The sequence below is a fragment of the Choloepus didactylus genome, chromosome 9, assembly GCF_015220235.1.
Source record: "Choloepus didactylus isolate mChoDid1 chromosome 9, mChoDid1.pri, whole genome shotgun sequence".
Classification (NCBI taxonomy): domain Eukaryota; kingdom Metazoa; phylum Chordata; class Mammalia; order Pilosa; family Megalonychidae; genus Choloepus; species Choloepus didactylus.
This window is the reverse complement of record NC_051315.1, coordinates 40,222,410-40,240,180: the sequence shown is the minus strand read 5'-3', so window position 1 is coordinate 40,240,180 and position 17,771 is coordinate 40,222,410. Positions and strand designations below refer to the sequence as shown.

The window sequence follows — 17,771 nt, the reverse complement described above, 5'->3', positions numbered from 1 at the left end:
ACGCTGGTCGCATCTCTTCCGTACCCTCCCTGTTGTTTACAGAGTTTAATTTGCATTGGCAAGTAGAAATCTGGCCTTTTGCAAATTCAGTTGTAAGCATACCTCTTCATCTTCATTTTCCGTCATCCTCTGTGTGTTGTTTAACCAGCCACGCGTGCCTTCTTTCTGTCCCTCAAACCTCCAAGCCCATTCCTACCTTGGGGAATTTGCCCTGGCTGTTCCTGCAGCTTGGCGTTGCCGTTCTCCCTTTACCTGGCTGCCCCCCATCACTCAGGCCTTAATTGCAGTGTAACTAACCTCTGCAGGGATGCCTTGCTGCTCCAACCCAGTCAATCATTTTTTGATTTTCTATCTTTATAGCATTTTCAATTCCTGAAATTACCTTAGATGCCCAGTCATAGTACTGACTGTGTGGAGTCGCATCCCTTAGGTGTATCTCTGCTCCATAACATATGTACTGGGTGTCTTTTGGTTGCCCTTTTGGTTTAGTTTCTACCCTCTCCACCATGCTCTGTGCCCCAGAGGTTCATGCATAGAGCACAGCAACCGGCTCCCTTCAGCCAGGCTTCTGCTTGCAGTTGGTTGTGGCCAACGGGACAGGGACGGAGGGGAGCCCAGGGCAGGGTGTGGGTCATGGGATTTCTCCGTGCATGGGTGCTGTGTGTTGCTTGTATCCCTCTACCCAAGGCCACAGCTGCGGCCACGTGGCACTCTCCACGCAGCCACCCTCTCTGGGTTTGGTTCTGCCTCTTGTTGGTTTCCTTAAATCCTTCCTACACCTTTGTAGAAAGGGCCTTTATTAAACTCTCCTCAAATCACTCAGCTTGAGAAAGCCATCTGTGTCCTGCAAGAAATCAGACTAAAATAACTTAACTAGCTGTAAGAACTTGAGTAGTTAATTAGCTTCTTTGTGCCTCAGTTACTTCATCTGTGAATGGGCAAAATAAAAGAATCTACTTTATAGAGTTGTTATAGGGTGAAATGAGTTAATACACATAAAAAGCTTAGCAGGGTACCTGGCACATAGTAAACATTATATAAGCATTTATAGTTGTTTACATTGTTATTATTATTTGTTTGCTTACCCATGCATTGCTTCCTTCAACCCCACTAAAATGCATGTTTCATGGGGGTAGGGGCTCTGTTTTCTTGCTGTAATGTCTTGTTTTTTTTAATGTTTTTTTCCTGGTCCTTTATTTATTTATTGTAGTTCAGTTTTATTGAGATATATTTATGTGCCACACGTCATCCACAGTGTACATTCAATTGTTCACAGTACTGTAAAAATATGGAATGCTTCATGAATTTGTGTGTCATCCTTGTGCAGGGGCCATGCTAATCTTCTCTGTATCGTTCCAATTTTAGTATATGTGCTGCCAAAGCAAGCACCTGTTCTGTCTTCTTGCTGCATCACTAGATTCTAGAATAGCACTTGCTTTATAGAAGGCAGTATAAATGTGTAGATAGATAGATAGATAGATAGATAGATATTTTTAACTAAGGGACAGGTGATCAGAAAACTGTTCCATTACAAAATTCAATTCAACAAACATTGCATGTGTCAAATTTTATTATTGTAAAAAGTTCAAAATCAGTTATTAATTGTAAATCAATTTTAATTGAATCAATAATATTTAGAAAGTGAGATTAATTTTAAAACTCTTTAAATAAACATTGGTTTATCAACTTTATGGGTTTGAATTTGCTAATTTTCAGTTTAGTAAAAATGTTTCTTAAGTTACCAATGTTTTCTAAGGTCTTAATTGAATTTTTCCTTTAGGTAGGCACGCTCTGCCTGTCAGCTTGAAAAAATTAAACTAAAAGTATGTTTTTAGCTGGACAAGTTTCTCTTTATGGCTTAATATAAACCCATAAATCAGAAATACAACAAGTTACAAGGTTACTTCTAACAGTAAGAGCAAATTTCTTGGAGATGTAAGGTTTCCTAATGTTATTATATCTAGCTTATGACTATTATTTTTTTTACCCAAAATTGATCAGTTTGAAAGTAAAACTTAAAGCCTAATAAATGTATCATGCAGTATAGATTGTGCATGCATTTTCTTTCTTTAAAAAACCAGATTACAAATTTTCAGGGATCATTGGTTTTTATGTCTCTTGAATGTCTCTTGATATCATTTAGTGGGTGGCAGTTGGACTATTTAGTAGATGCATTGAACCAATCCTTAAAATGTTTCCTGGATCAAAGCCTTTTTTGTTATTTAGAAGGAGTAATAGGGCTTTATGTAGCTGCAATCGATCCAGCCGATAGCATTTATTGACCAGTGTAGATTGTACTAGGGATTGGTGAGAAAGAAGGAGGGACAAAAGTGGACCAAAGATAAAATATATGGGAGACATCACCCTTCCTTCAAACAGTTTACAGTCTTGGCATACACATGGAAAAGACTTGAGGCTTAGAGATTAAATTAGTACAAACAAATTAAGTCTCTGTTCAAAGGGAAACTGGGAAAAAAGTCCCTTATTCTTATTTATTTTTCCAGGGAGTTTAATGTTTCTAAAGATTATGCAACCTGTTTTAACAACATTTATTACCCATACAGTAGTCAGTGTCCTTATTCTACAAGGGAAATGAAACTATGGGACTGATTCCAGAGAAGAAAAATTTATGAATACCTAAAAGATGTCTAAGCTAAATAGTGGTTTATTTAACAAGACTGCAGCATGACAAATAGGGTGGCCCAGACCCTTAAACCTTGTTGTAAAGGGATTGAGAGAAACTGGAGTGTAGTAGCTGTGGATCAGACTTCTTGTTTTCAAACCCTTACATTGCCTATTACCTGTGTTACCTCGGTCAAGTTATGCTGCCTCAGTGTTCTCAGCTATAGAGGGGGTTAATAATGGCCCCATCTTGCATTAAATGAGTTAATACATATCAACCGGTGAGTGTTGGCTGTTATTATTTGACCCAATTACAAATGTTCCACCAGAAATATTAAGAAATCTCTTTTAAAGTGGAAAGAAAGTACATTGAGATTTTCTGTGGAAAGAGAAAATGCAGCAAGTGGAAAACACTACGATTTCTGAATTCCCTATTATAAAAAATTGTTTTATTAAAGCATCTTGGTGAAATATTGTTAAACCATAGCCTTTATTTGATGTCCTTAAGAAATTTGTAACTCATTATGGCATTCTTTTTTTTTTTTTTTGAAGTAAATTCAAAGTTATATGAACAGTTGCAAAAACAATACTAGCCCCATACACAGAATTCCATCATACCCTGACCCCCCTCCCCCGATAGCCCAATCCACCAACTTTAACATGCTGTCACATCGCTATTTCTTTCCCTCCCTATCTATCCTCCATCATCTATTGCTCTGTCTTCTGAACATATGAGAGTTAGCTGCACACATCCTTGAACATACACTATAATTCACATATACACTTCCCATGAACAAGAACATTCTTTTATGCAATTCCATTAAGCGCAGCTAAGAAGTACAAGAGATTCAACAATGATACAAAGCTTACATTCTATATTTTCTTTTCCTTATGTCTCAACTGTGTCCCTTTGAGCCACCTGTCCTCTATCCTCCAATCCCATCCAAGTTCATCCTTAGCATTCAATTGTCATCTAGTTAGACTGTCTTTTTTTTTTTCGGTTGTGGAAACATATATACAGCCTAAATCTTCCCATTCCACCCCCTGCCTAGCCTTCCGTTAGTGGGATTAATCACATTTAGAATGTTGTAATGCTCTTTCCCACCATCCACTACTAGAAATTTCCCTTCACCTCAGACAACAACCCTACACTCATTTCTTAACTCCCCATTGCCCCTTCCCCCATTTCTCTTAACCCAAACTCTATTTTTCATCTCTGTGGTTATATTCTCTGATAATTTCTTTGTGTTTACTGTGGGGCTTAAAATTAACCTCTTAAATCCATATCAATCTTGTTTTTCTTTGATACCACCTTCACTTCAATAAGAAACATAAACTATGTTCCTATACTCCTTCATTCCTCCACCTTTATATAGTTGTCTAAAATTACATATTTTACATTGAGTTCAAAACTACTGATTTGTCCTTAGAGTTTGTGTATTTTATACCATGTAGGAAGTAAATAGTGGAGTTACAGTTCAAAAATTATTGACTTCTATTTGTATTCCATTGTGGTTGGAGAATGTGCTTTGAGTATATTCAGTCTTTTTTTTTTTTTTTAATTTCTTGAGGCTTGTTTTATGTCCCAGCTTATGGATCCTTCTGGAGAAAGATCTGTGATCACTAGAGAAAAATGAGTGTCCTGGTATTTGGGATGTAAGGTACTATATATGTCTGTTAAAATTCTCTATATCTCTTTCTCCTTTCTTTGTTTCTCTGTTGGTAAGGCTCTCTTTAGTATCTGAAATAGGGCAGATCTTTTATTGGCAAAGTCTCTCAGCATTTGTTTGTCTGTGAAAAATTTAAGCTTTCCCTCAAATTTGAAGGAGAGTTTTGATAAAGTATTCTTGGCTGGAAATTTTTCTCTCTCAGGATTTTAAATATGTCATGCCACTGCCTTCTCGTCTGCTCCATGGTGTCTGCTGAGTAGTCACTACTTAGTTTTATGTTGTTTCCTTTGTATGTGGTGAATTGCTTTTCTCTTGCTGCTTTCAGAACTTGCTCCTTCTCTTCAGCATTTGAGAGTCTGATCAGAATATGTCTTGGAGTGGGTTTATTTGGATTTATTCTATTTGGAGTTCGCTGGGCATTTATGTTTTGTGTATTTATATTGTGTAGAAGGTTGGGGAAGTTTTCCCCAACAATTTCTTTGAATACTCTTTCTAGACCTTTACCCTTCTCTTCCCCTTCTGGGACACAAATGAATCTTAAGTTTGGACGTTTTATTGTATCTATCGTATCCCTGAGATCCATTTTGATTTTTTTGATTTTTTTCTCCATTCTTTCTTTTGTTCTTTCATTTTCTGTTCTGTGGGCTTCTGGGACACTGAGATGTTGTTCAGCTTGTATTGTGAATATCCAGAGTCTTTTTAATTTGGCCAACAGTTTCTTTTATTTCCATAAGATCTTCCGTTTTTTTATTTACTCTTGCAATGTCTTCTTTATGCTCTTCTAGGGTCTTCTTTATGTCACTTATATCCTGGGCCATGGTCTTCTTGATGTCCTTTAAATCCTTTGCCATGTTTTCATTCCTTGATTGTAGTTCTTTGATTAATTTTGCGAGGTACTGTGTATCTTCCGTATCTAGATTTGTGTGTTTGGAGTTGGATTCTCCGTATCTTCTGATTTTATCATATGCATTAAGATTTTCTGTTGTTTTTGGCCTCTTGGCATTTGTTTTGCTTGATAGGGTTCTTTCAAGTTGTTAGAAAAAAAAAGGGATATCAATCTAATTTTTCAGAAACACAGTTTGGTGATGTACACTCTCTCAAACTAACCAGCAGATGGCATCTGTGAGTCACCTATATCCCTCAAGTCAGTTCTCAACCTTGTTCCCGTGGTGTGTGGGGAAATGATTCTTGTGGGTTCAGTTGGAGAACTCAGTTTGGGTGTGTTGCTGGAGCAGTCCACCCTGAATGTGGGGCATGTGTACAGGTGGCCAGGGAGGAAGGGCAGTTTTAATGTTCAAATCCCCCAGGTTCCTGGAGATTCAAGGCTGCCGCAAGAGTCTAAGCCTTCATTTCAGTTCAGCCCCAGACCCTCTCTCTCGCTGATCCACAAACCACCGGACTTGGCGTAGCGTCCCTGGGTTCTCCGAGTGGGTCCCCCCTCCCAGCTGCAATCCTCCAGGAGCTCAGCCAAGGGAATGCCATGCTACATCACCAGTGCGCGCCATCCCTCAAGGGAAGCCCCGGGCCGCCGGGCTGTGTGGCGGCGCGCTCTCAGCTTGAAGCAAAAATGGCCAAATGGGGCGTCTCAGCCTCCTTCTCACACAGTTCCTCCTTCCCAGCTCCGGGACAACTGTCGGGGCTCTGGGCTGTGGGCACGGCCCCGGGCAGGAGTTTATCCAGCCCTCCGGGGGCTAGCTGCAAGCTGTAGGGTTTCTTTCTGCTTCCGGCTCTCCCCTCCATTCCCCCAGACCTAAGGGTATCTGCAGTGGGCTGTCTTCTCCCTCTTGCTGTGTTTTACTGAGTGGTTCCCACAATCACAGCTGCAGCTGCTCCTGGGTATTTCCCTTTTTTTTTTTTTTAGAAGAGCCAGCCGGTCTCCAAATGCTGAACCCTGGCTTCCCCAGACCACCGCACGGCTGTGGGTCTTCCAGCCAGCTCACTCACTCGGTTCAGAATGCCGACTCCTGGTTTCACCAAGTATACGGCCCCTCTGGAGCTAGGAGCCCTCATCCAGCTGGCACATTGCTGTAACTGGTATTCTGGGTCACTTTCTGGTTTTTAGCTAGTGTTTTTCACGCAGGCGTTTTTTCGCCCTGTCTCAGCCAGCCGCCATCTTAGTTTCTCTCCATTATGGCTTTCTTAAAAGCATGACCCACTGAGTTAGATGTGCTACTATCTTCAATATGGGCAAGTTAGTTGTTGATTTCTGTGCACTGTGAAATACAGAGAAAGAACCTTAAACTGGACGGGTACCTGGCTTCACCCCTTCCTGGCTATATGGCCTAACTCTGTCCTTTCCCTCTCTAGGCCAGTTCCTTATCTGTGGAGCGAGGACAGTGAGAAGAAGATTCCTTCCAGTCATGACAGTGTCTGAATCTATGCTTTGAAACTATCGGCAGGACGGTTTTTAACAGAAACTCTAAAAACTCAGACTTGGTCATGTGCCTGCGATTCCTTTTTCTTTCTCCCTTGTTTGCCTCATTTTTCCCTACCGTGAAGGATCCAGACACTTGAATAATCAGGGCTGTGATGTGCTCCGCTCTTGTCTGGTTATGCAGTGAACAAATTTGTTTTCTGCAAATTGAGCCTTAGTTAAAGCAAGCCACGGGGCTGCAAAGACCGTCATCATGCTGCTTACTTTTTAAAGAGGTGGATGCTGACAGAAAGGGCACATTTTTAGTAAAGGTAATAGCCACTTTTAAAACAGATGATTATTAAAGAGTTCGTCTCTATACTTTGCCTATTACCCAATTCTCTACCATTTACTCCAGGTCTCCCTTCAGGGTTTCCCAGAGCTTCTACTGACTCTCCCCTCATACCTGGAGGCTCTTAGGATACAGAAATCTGAAGAAATTTGAAGCTCGGGATTAAGAATGAGGCGCCCTGGGCTTGGTCTGCCAATCTTCCTCTGCCCCATCACAGGGCTGTGAGCAAGCCCCTGAATCCCTCTGAACCTGCCCTCCTCTCTCTGTTGTGTGCCCCGGAAGCCCACAGTGGGGTCTGCGGTACAGATGACACTGTGGAGGGTTGCCGGGGGCAGAGTAGGGGGAGTCTCCACTCGCCTATGCTCTCTCTCATCCTCAGGGTCCTGCTTTCTGGTAGGTTCTCTTACCAGTCAAACTCCATGTCCAGGCGACTACAATTTTAATCATTCACTTTCTTGGAGTTTTTTCCTGTCCTGACTTCATCATCATACCTTACAACATTACTTGCTTAGATGTAATCACACGTGAAGTGTCCTTTGTAGGTTTGCCTGGGACTGAGGGGTTTCCCAGGATGTGGAATTTTCTGTTCTAAAACTGAGACAGTTTCAGGCAAACCAGGATAGTTGGTCACCCTTGCTTTAGGTCTCTTCCCTGCAGAGAAGTTCTCGCTAAATTGTTATTTCTTCACCTATGAAATAATTTGTTAGCCCCGTGGCAATTCCTTTTGTCTGTCCCAAATATCCTTTCCCCTGGACTGCTACTCCAGCTTTCCAGTTAATTCCTTGTCCTCCACCCAAGATTGAAGCTGCACAGTGAATGAACCGTCCTCCCCAAGCTTCATTTTTGGGAGGGGAGTTAGTGCCAGAGATGCCTCTCAAAAAAGAAAAAAAAAAGAGGATTCTTGAATTTGGGCTTCCACACTCTCCACTCAGCACATGTCTCTCTGTAGTTCCCTTTTTTCTCATCATCATTATACATGCCTTTGCTTCCATTTGACCCACAGAGTCCATTTTTCTGGCTTAATCCATTTCTCCTGGCTGAATGTTCTTTTCCAAGCTCCTTGGATTTTTTTCTCCTTCCAAACTCCCTAGACGTGCCATTCTCCATGAAATTTTGAACAGACCCTTTATCTAGTTTTCCATCCCTAGCACTTGTATACAATAGAAATAGTTGGCGTTTTTATGTATTTATCTTTTTCTTGCTGATATCCACTTGTGTAGTTCCTTGTTGCTTATTAGATTTTAAGCTCTGAATGCAGGGACCCACTCTTCTTTTTCTTGCGATCCCTCCAGTGCTTACTCCATTCACTGCACCACGTGGTGACGCAGGAAATGATTTTGACCAACAGATTACTTCTTTGGTCTCACTCTTGGTCAACTGTCAAGGAGACCAAATGAAAGTAATGCTCTCTTCTGCTTCTTTCACAAAAAGACAAATATAAATGATATGTTATAGATCTTGCATCATTTGCTGAAATCACTACATCGTTATCTGTAAATCATATAGATTAAATAGCAAAGGTGCAGTTAAAGAGTGATTTGTCTGTAGGCTATAGTAGAATTGATTAGGTGGATAAGGGCAGTAATTAGGCTTGGACTGGTCTGTGTTAAAAAAAGGGAGGCAGCCTTGGGTGTGGGGAGACTGTGCGTTGACTCATGCGGGAAACACAAATCTGGGCCACAATGAAGCACTTGCTTATGTCCCACTTACATGCTTTGAGTAGTTTTAATTTTGAAATGCAACTTTTCCTAATTGTGCCCTTTGCCAGTCTGGAGGTTGTGGTAACACTGAAAAAGTCAATAACCTCCTGGTTTAATGTCTACCAACCAAACTCCTTGACTTCTCAGTCCTAACTTCTTTCTTTCAATTTGAAGAGGATCATTTGCTTTTCCCTCGTTGCCTTTAGTTCTCTGCTCAGATTTGTTTGTCCTGTGGTTGCCCTGTGGAGGGCGGGCTCAACCCCTTAACCAAAATGTGGTTCTGATGACGAGACTGGCAATGTCACACCTGCACTATGAAGGAATAAAAATATTTACTACTTTAAATTACTTTAAGTTGAGGCTTTCTGGGGAGAGCAGGGCAAGTACTCAAGCAGGTCTGAAAATGGCTTGAGAGAGCAGGCAGGGGTGATGGTTTTGGCTTTTATGGTACTCAGGGGCTGGGGCTGGGAGCCTGGCTTATGCGGCTTGACCTTCTGGCCAGAGCCTCAGGAGGGAGCCCCAGGAGGGAGCCCCAGGCTCTCTTTGCCCTGAAGTGGAGCAGGAAGGGAAGAAGGAGAGGCTGGGCTTGAGAGCTGTCAGCATAATGTCAGCCTCTTTAAAACGCTTTCTCAGGGAGGCTTTCTGTGACCACGATGTGCCACTATCTGATTTTCTGTTAAAGATTTATTTACCTGATTGTTGTTTCTCGCACTAGATTATAAGGACTTCGACTGATTTGTTTACCAAGCGATTCCCAGGGTTGAGAACCGTGCTGGACAGTGGGAGGCACTCAGTGGATATCTGCAGGAAGAAAGCCTCTGAGGGAACCGGCCACGTCTCTGACCCTCCTCCTCAGTGGCCTGCTTCTCTGTGCCTTCTCATCTGGGTCCCCGAGTCACTGTGCAGGGTCTCTTTTCTCTCCACTAGTTCATCTACATTGGCATCATTGTCCAAGTGGCATTTGTTCCTCAAGCGATTTGGGGAAGTCATTCATCTTGGAGATTAGTGATTAGCCTCAGTATTTTCTAATGGTTAAGAGTCTGTGTGTTGGGGTTGGATATGCATGGGTTTATATCTGGGCTGCTTAATAATTGTATAACTGGTAAGTTACTCAACTTTTCTGCATACCTTTTTTTTTTATATTATAGAAGTTGTAGGTTTACAGGAAAATCATGTATGAAGTCCAGGGGGATAGAAATGGATGTTCGCTTCTGAGAGTCCCAGGATGCTCTTCTGGGTGACCAGACAAAGAGGCCTGTGGTGGCCCGGGCCTGTGCCCTCCGGACACGCCCAGCTGCGTCAGCACCTGCAGCCAGTGCCCCTGGCATGTTTTCTCCTGGCTAGACTTGGAGATAAATGGGGCTGCACTTCGTGCTGTAAACTCAACTCTTCTTCACATGTACTGACAGTTGTCTGCAATGCCCTAGGTGTAACTATCATCAAAACAAATGTCAACAAAATGCACACAGGAAAGATTCGCTGTTAGATGGTATATGTCAAATGTGACTTCTGAAGACGATGCTGAACATTTTCTGAAATCTTATGAAAAGCCACAGGGGGGCACTATTACTTTAAAACGATATCCAATCATGCTGTTTCAAACTATGGCTTCTTTGAAGTTCAGTTTCCTCAAGTTTATTTTCCTGTTGTGTACTCAGCCAAATCTATTAAATGAGAAACTCTTGGTCGCTATAACAAAATATTTTCTTTACCGCAGAGAACCCTTGAAAGGTTCCAGACTCCTGGATTTTTAATTTATTCTGGCCTTTTGTACAATCATTCTTTCACTTTAACAGCTGTTTCCTTTGTACTTAAGGTGCAATGCATATTTTTCACATTTCTGTACTTTCATTTGCTTATAATACATGCCATTGGCTACCACCTAATCCATTTTTTCACTCACATCTAGAATAAGGTAGACTGAAGTAAACAATTAGGGAGAGATCGGAGAAAATGTCTCCATCTTTCCTGGTTCCTACCTACCATTCCCAGGCTCAGCGCTTTGATGTCTACACTGTTATACCTTTTATTGTACAAAGGAGAAAATTAAGTCTTTTGAACCATTTCCTCTATTTTCATTAAAAGCATCATATCAAATTTTTAAAAATTGAAGTAGAGGTTTTGGAAGTAGGATGAGATTGGGAAAAAGTAAAATTCAGAATTTGCTTTTTTGCAATTTTTAAATGAGAAATGCCTTCCATATTGCTAACGGTGATGCTAAGGGCATAGCATCCTTTAATTGTATGAAAATATGCTTGTGAGGAAAGCTACAATGATGCTTATCATAGTTGGAATGTTCAATTAATGAACAATGATAAGGACAAATATTTCTCACCTCTTTATTTCTCAATTCAAAGCTAAAATAACATGTAATCTTCTAATGCCATTTTTAGGACTATCCAATAAGGTGATTGCAATGTCCTGTATGTGAAGGCTTCATGGAAGCTGCTTGAATATAAAAGCAATAGATAACAGTGGTGAAAAGAGCCATCATAGGCTAAATAATTACAAAACCAGTGTCCAGAAATACTTGTTTTTAAGCACTTTGTGTTTTCTCAATTCACCTTGATTTGGTAAACAATTGGTTCGTAAACTAAACATGTTAGGGTGTTCCTGACATTTTCTGTCCCCCTTACTGATCCACTTATTGTGCTTCTTTGTCTCCAATGTCAGGTGTTTGCATGTGTGCCTACGGGGCACTGTTCTCTCTAACTTATCTGTTCTTTTAGAAGTTTTCTTTTTGGTTTTGTGATAACAGAAATGCTTTTAATTCTTTGGGTTGTACACCCAAACAGCCAACTACTTTGGTAGGGGAAAGTTATTCAAAAGCTAATCCCAGGAATTAGTATTAAATTCCAGCACAATACCCACTGCACCCTCTTCTGTTAGTGGCCGTTAACCAGAGCCCATTCTCTTCTCATACATTTTGTCCAAACATATTCCAGTTTCACTTTCCTTGGATCTCCCCAGCTTTTCCAAGTGCAGATGTTTAGCAGCGAGGCCATAGAATCAACATTCTCCTGCTTGAACCCTCGCTTTAAATGTTATCAAGAAATAGAAACTCAAGCAACCTCAAAACAGCCTTGAATTCCTCTCCCTGATCAGCTGGGTCCTAGTGTGAGTACAGCTGAGTCTTGTGCATGATCTTAGAGCTGAGTTGTGGCAACATCATAGGTGATGGAGGCAATGTAGATTCTGGTAGAAAATTATGCTTTCTGTGCTTCTTTGGCTTCATGTTATTTCATTAAGGAAAAAGCATACCAAGAGGCTAAGTGTATGAGATAAACATGTGACTTTGCAACAAATTAAATATTGAGGATCATTAAAATAAAGTTCATGCTTTCATCTTCACAAATAAAGAGATGGGGATCTAGGACATACTGGCATGTCTTTGGAAAGAAATATTGCACTTCTTGTCCAAACTAATAAAACCAGGAGATTTTAGAAAAATTGTAGCAATAAATATTTTTGATTACTCAAATGTTTTTATATTGCACTAAGACTGAAATAATTGCTTTTTACAAAACCCTTTTGACTTTGCTTTGGTATGATTTGAAGCATTGATTGTGTTCTTTGGAAAATAGTTATTGGCTTTCACATTTTTTTCACCACTTCTCTTTGACAGCCACAGACTGTGTCTGATTCATCTCTGCCCTTCACACGGAATATAATGAGTGGTGAAAAATAAACAAACTGGATGTATTTGCAGGAGTTAAAATAAGAGTAGCAGTTTGAATTCTGTATATTTGGATGAAGTTTTAGAGGTGTTAGGAGCAGAGAGATGCAAGTAATAAGCAGATTGTCAAATCGAGGAGCTGAGAGCTTTTTTGTTCCCCTTGAGTTTTCTGTAGTGGACTCGTGTAGTCATCAGGATTATGAAGGAATTTGTCTGTAAATGTGCTTTTTATGGAACTTTTGATACTGGATCAAAGTGACATGTTTGAAGATAAAGGGCTTATACTTCTTGAATGCACATAGCCTTAACTTTAAATAAATGTTCTAATAGAGAAAATCTTTTTGGAAAGAAGACAAAATGTGAAAAGCCAGTGTTCTCCAAGATAAAAGAATAAGCTGTATCCATTCTTAAGAGTAAGAGGTGAGAATTAATGAAAGAAAGAAAAGGAACATTGAGGTTATGTTCAGTTCTTGAGTTTTCTTCCTTTCATGTTTAAGAATGTGTCTCGTTCCATGGGCATTGTTCTTAATTCTGGGAAGCCTTTAAATCGAATAATATTTTTGTACTTGGAAAAGCATTGCTGATTTATACATGAAACTATGAGAATGGAAAATAGGCATTGCTTCAATATTTAGGAAGAGTGTCCAGTATTCACAGAAGTTTTGACAATATTCTTATAAGGAAAATGTATTCATTTAAAGAGATTTTGCTTTTGCCAGTAGCATGCTGACATTGCCAGGAGAATCAAATTTCAAGTGAGCATGGGTTAGTAGAACTGCTTTGATTATGTCAAACTTTGGCTTTCTGAAGGGCAACATTTTTTTTTAAACTTAGAGTTTAAGTACCCTTTAAGTGCCTGATCTGTAATTTTATTTGAAATCATTCTAATTTGGTGTATGCATTTTGCTGCCTTCTTAAATAGAAGATACATAACATAATTTGAAAAAAATTGTTTTAATGTCTCATTTATTTTGAACATCAGTTTTGAGGGCAAACCACAGATGCACATGAAGGGTTAAATATAAACATTTATATAAATCCCATTTTAGGTGCCCTAGTTTAGGCTTTTGCCTCCTTTCCATATTGTCTCAGACAAGGAAAAGCCTCTGTGATTTCCTTTCCTGGGCTTTCTTTTTAAGGTGTGTTCTTGATCCCTTAATCCCACCACCACGTGCCTCTTCTGTTAGTTATCACTGTTGGGTATTCTCTTCAGTCTCTCCGTGTCTTCTGGAAACTTCTCCTTTGGCTGTGGTTCTTAGGAACACCCTGTACTGAAATCAAAAAGAGAATAAAACACCACTAACTTTCTACAATTTCCACCTCCAGCTACTGCTAGATCTCTTGCCTTCCTTCACCATCAGACCTCAGAGTAGTCTTTTATTTACTGCCTTTTCCCCCTCATGTCCAGTTCACTTCTTAGACAAGAGCAATTGGCTTCTTGCCCCTATCACTCTAGACTGAAATGCTCTCTGAAACTGCCAAATTCTAAGACGTAGACACCAAAGTATCCTCTCTGGAGCATTTCATCTTTCTCAACATTTTCCGCACCCTTGGCTTCTGAGACATTCCTCTGTCTTGACTATATTCAAAACTCCCTGGTTGCTTTTTCTCAGTTTCCATAAGCTGGTGCCTCTTTAACTACTTGGCTTTTAATTGTTAGAGTTCTCTAGAGTTCTGTCCTTGATCACATTCTCATTCTACATTTTCTGTTGACACATGTATCCATTTACAAGCTGAAGACTCCCAGATCATCATTTTTGGACATTTTACTTTCCCCAAGGAGTCTTTGGGAGACTAAAGACAAAATGACCTTCTAATTAATCACAGTTTACTGGCTATTTGGAAGGGCCCTTCCCACAAGAGTCTTTGAGCAGGCTCCTGTTCAATAGACAGTAATGATAGCAAAATGTTGTCACTATACGTTAGACGTCCTAGTGGCTAAGATCTGTGTCACAGGGTGTTGCTAACATACTTCATTGGCTGAAGTTCATCTCTTTGTCTTGCTTCCCTTTTTATGTCATGGCCATATGTTTTTTTCTTCTTATACATTTAATCAACATTCTTACTTTCCCACCCTATTACTGGATGAAGTTTGTATAAATGACTTCTTAATAGTTTTTTCCAGCATTGGTGCTTGGTTATACCTATTGTATCGGCTTTGGTTTTCCGAGGTACAGTGTATGTAACATGGCTTAACTTTTTCTTTATTACTATACATAAGGGAGGGATTCCATTTTCACCTTGCCTTTGGAACCAAAAGGAAGATCTACCGGAGGCAATGAGAAATCATAATGTTTTCCCAAGGACAATTCCTTGGCCACTTGGTAGTCTCCATTCCTATTAACCTGTCAAGACCTATTCCTACTAGAGAATCCAAAATAAGAGAAACCCTAGGAGGTTAAGAAAATAAAGCCATCCATGGTCTTGATCCCACAAAAACCAAATGGGCATAGAAATGCCTGACAGCCTCTGGCAGTTAAACTAGAAATCACAGCCCTAGCATCTCATGGGGACTTTTTTGTATACTTCTCAATCCAGGAAAAATCTCCTTATTCCAAAAGTGTAGAGTCTATAATAAATCTATAATAAACAGGACCAGGACCTCTAAGCTATAGAGACTTTGACTCCAGGATAGACACCAGCCAGTGCCTCATGCTGCAGGGATAAAAGCCTTAAGTTGTAGACAAACAGAAGCACAGTGCTTTTCTCCTGACTTTTTCAGGCCTCTCTACCCTCAGCACTCACATTCTGAAATGTTAAGGATCCCTTAACAGCCTGCTCAGTTAAGGATCACTTTGATTCCTCTGACCAGCCACATCTACGCCGGCTTGGTCCATATTTCCACTGCAGGGTCCTCCTGCCTGATTCACAGCAGTTGTATGAGTAGTTTGACATTTTCAGGATAGTAAGTAGAAGAAAAGAAGGAGAAAACCAACTTTATTGAGGAGCATCTCTGTGCCAGGGCATTTGCATAAGTTTATATGCATGCACACGTATGTATGTATTTGGTGGTCATCTAACTATGTTCAATCCAGCCAGCTATGACCTAAAATAACTTCTATCATATTGAAGAAAAAGAGGAGTCTGGTTGAAAATGACCACCTGGGTAGGTGTCCTGAATAGCCTGCTTTCTAGTTAAAAATACTCCCAAGTGCAAGCACCAAAGCAATATTGGCCTTTGATCAATATAGAAGTTGGGCTATTAGGCCATTGTCAATGCAACATACTCTTTCTAGGCAGCAGAGAAAAATATTGTGGGGCTTGTACCTCCCTCAGGTTCCTAACCACCCACCAACACCTCTCCCCTTGCCTGTGTTCCACCCTGCCCACCTCACAACGATAGTTTAGCATCTTTCTAGCCAAGACAAAGAACGGTTACAAATCTGCTTTTAAGCACCCACATTTTTTGTGATTTCAACTATTTTAAATGTAAAGTTTCCTTGGATTTATGATATCCTTCCTTGCCTTCTGAAAAGAGTATGCAGAATATAATAAGTCATTAATTGCCCCTTCCATTCTTTTGGATGGCTCAATACCAGGAATATTATTTTTTTACCATGTTCTGAAAATAGTCCTTCCTCCAGGGTATGTGGAAGGCTCCGGTCTTGACACCAACACTCCTAGGCCACAGTGTTCCTTTGCATGTTTTTATTTTTAAACTGTTTTTTTCCTGCCTCCTACCTCCTTTGCTATCTGTCATCGCTGTTGCTGTCAGTGTTTTAGCCTGAGGACCCTATTCCCCTTGCATGGTTTGGCTTCTAATCTTCTGTGATCTTGAAAACCAAATAACTGTGTGTTTTTTTTGTTGTTGTTTTGTTTTTTAGAATTCTGGGTAAAATTAGAGGAAATAGGCTCTGATCAAAGGTTTGAGGAAAATTGTAAGCAGTAAAGTATAAGGTTTATTGCTTTATGACTTTGATTTTCTGCTTTTCCCTCCTCAGAGGTTTTTCGTTTCTTTATTTTTGTTTTTATTTAAGGCTATCTTCTGTTCTTAGCCTTCCTCTGGATAGATGAAGCTGCCTCTTTGTTTGCTGCTGTTCATTAGCTGGTTTTGAAGAAGTCAGTACTTTTCTTAAGTGTGGCCTGCAGAGCACCTGCGTCAGAATCACCAGGGTGCTTTTAAAATGCAAGTGCATGGTTTCACCCCCAACAGATTAAATCAGAATTTCTGGGTGTAGAAATTCAAATAGCCCCAGGTATTTGTATGCCCTGGAGCTTGAGAACTATTGGAATGGATGCTATTGGAATGGGTACTTTCTCTGAGGTAACATTGACTTGCACTTGTAGCTGCAAATATCCCATCTGCGCAGACAAGCAGGAAAGCCTAGTGGTTAAAAGAGCAGTCTCTGGAGTCAGACTGGCCAGGATTCAGATCCTGGTTCTCCCACTAACGACTGCATGGTAATGGCCAAGTTCTGTAAACTCTTTGTACCTCAGTTTCCCCATTTATAAAATGGAGATGCTAGTAGTACCTACCTCATAGGATTGTTACATTGATATAGGAACAGGATTTAAAACAGTAAGCATTTAATAAATGTTGGCTATTATTACTATCATATCTTTGTGTAGGGGAGATAGTATAACTTATGTGGTTTGTCCAAGGCACAATTATTGCTGCCAATCATAAATATCTTCCCCAACCACCCTCAAGCCTGAGCAGGCATACATATGGACCAGCGTGATGTATCATGACGTCCCTTCCATTAGCATAACTTGGTCACAGCTATATAGACAATTGCTCCTACCACTTTGAAAGCAAAATGTCTAAGTTTTAAGGACTATCATCACTGTCATGAGCCTTAATTTTTATACATGTGTTAGCCTCAAATTATGAGATTCATTAAAGGATTCAAACCAGAGCAGTGGCTTTTTTACTTTAAGTTGAGACAGTGAGCTAGGGTTCTTCTGTGTGCACCAAATTATGCAGTAATTATGATGGAATTCCATCCAGAAGTCTACTGGTTTCTATGGCAACCTGAATTCAAAATAGGATCTTAGAAGCCTCTAAAGAGTAGAAAAAGCAAGTTCCATGCCTTCTTTAGTTATGGAATATATAGTGCAAAAGATTTGCTAAATGGAACTTTTATCTTTTTACTTATCTTGCCATTAATAATTTTAAATTGTTGTAGTACTATATTCCTAAATTATTTCTGTATCTCTGAATGAGAATCTCAAGCCTCCCTAGGCACGCATTTTGCTATGAATAGCTAATGTTTCACTTTGTTGCTCATAACAGATGCACTATGTATTTTTGACTTTTCTGACTAATACTATAGTAATTAGTAAGAGAAGAGAGCAACTGTTACAGAATTCCCAGGTTAGCAAGTCAACCTATTTTTAGTTGCAACTTAAAGAAAAAGCTTTTTAGCAAATGCCAGATTTTTGTAAAAGACGTCTT

The 17,771-nt window shown here is 40.0% G+C and overlaps 1 protein-coding gene and 1 non-coding gene across 3 annotated transcripts in view; one reads left to right on the top strand and one right to left on the bottom strand.

Moving 5' to 3' along the window:
- The window catches only part of CACNB4 (calcium voltage-gated channel auxiliary subunit beta 4), a 244,929-nt gene that overhangs the window by 55,224 nt on the left and 171,934 nt on the right, over nucleotides 1-17,771 (top strand). The gene's annotated exons all lie outside the window — the stretch shown is intronic.
- LOC119545052 lies at nucleotides 1,283-1,389 on the bottom strand. Its single transcript, XR_005219029.1, has one exon. It is a non-coding gene; the product is annotated as a U6 spliceosomal RNA (small nuclear RNA).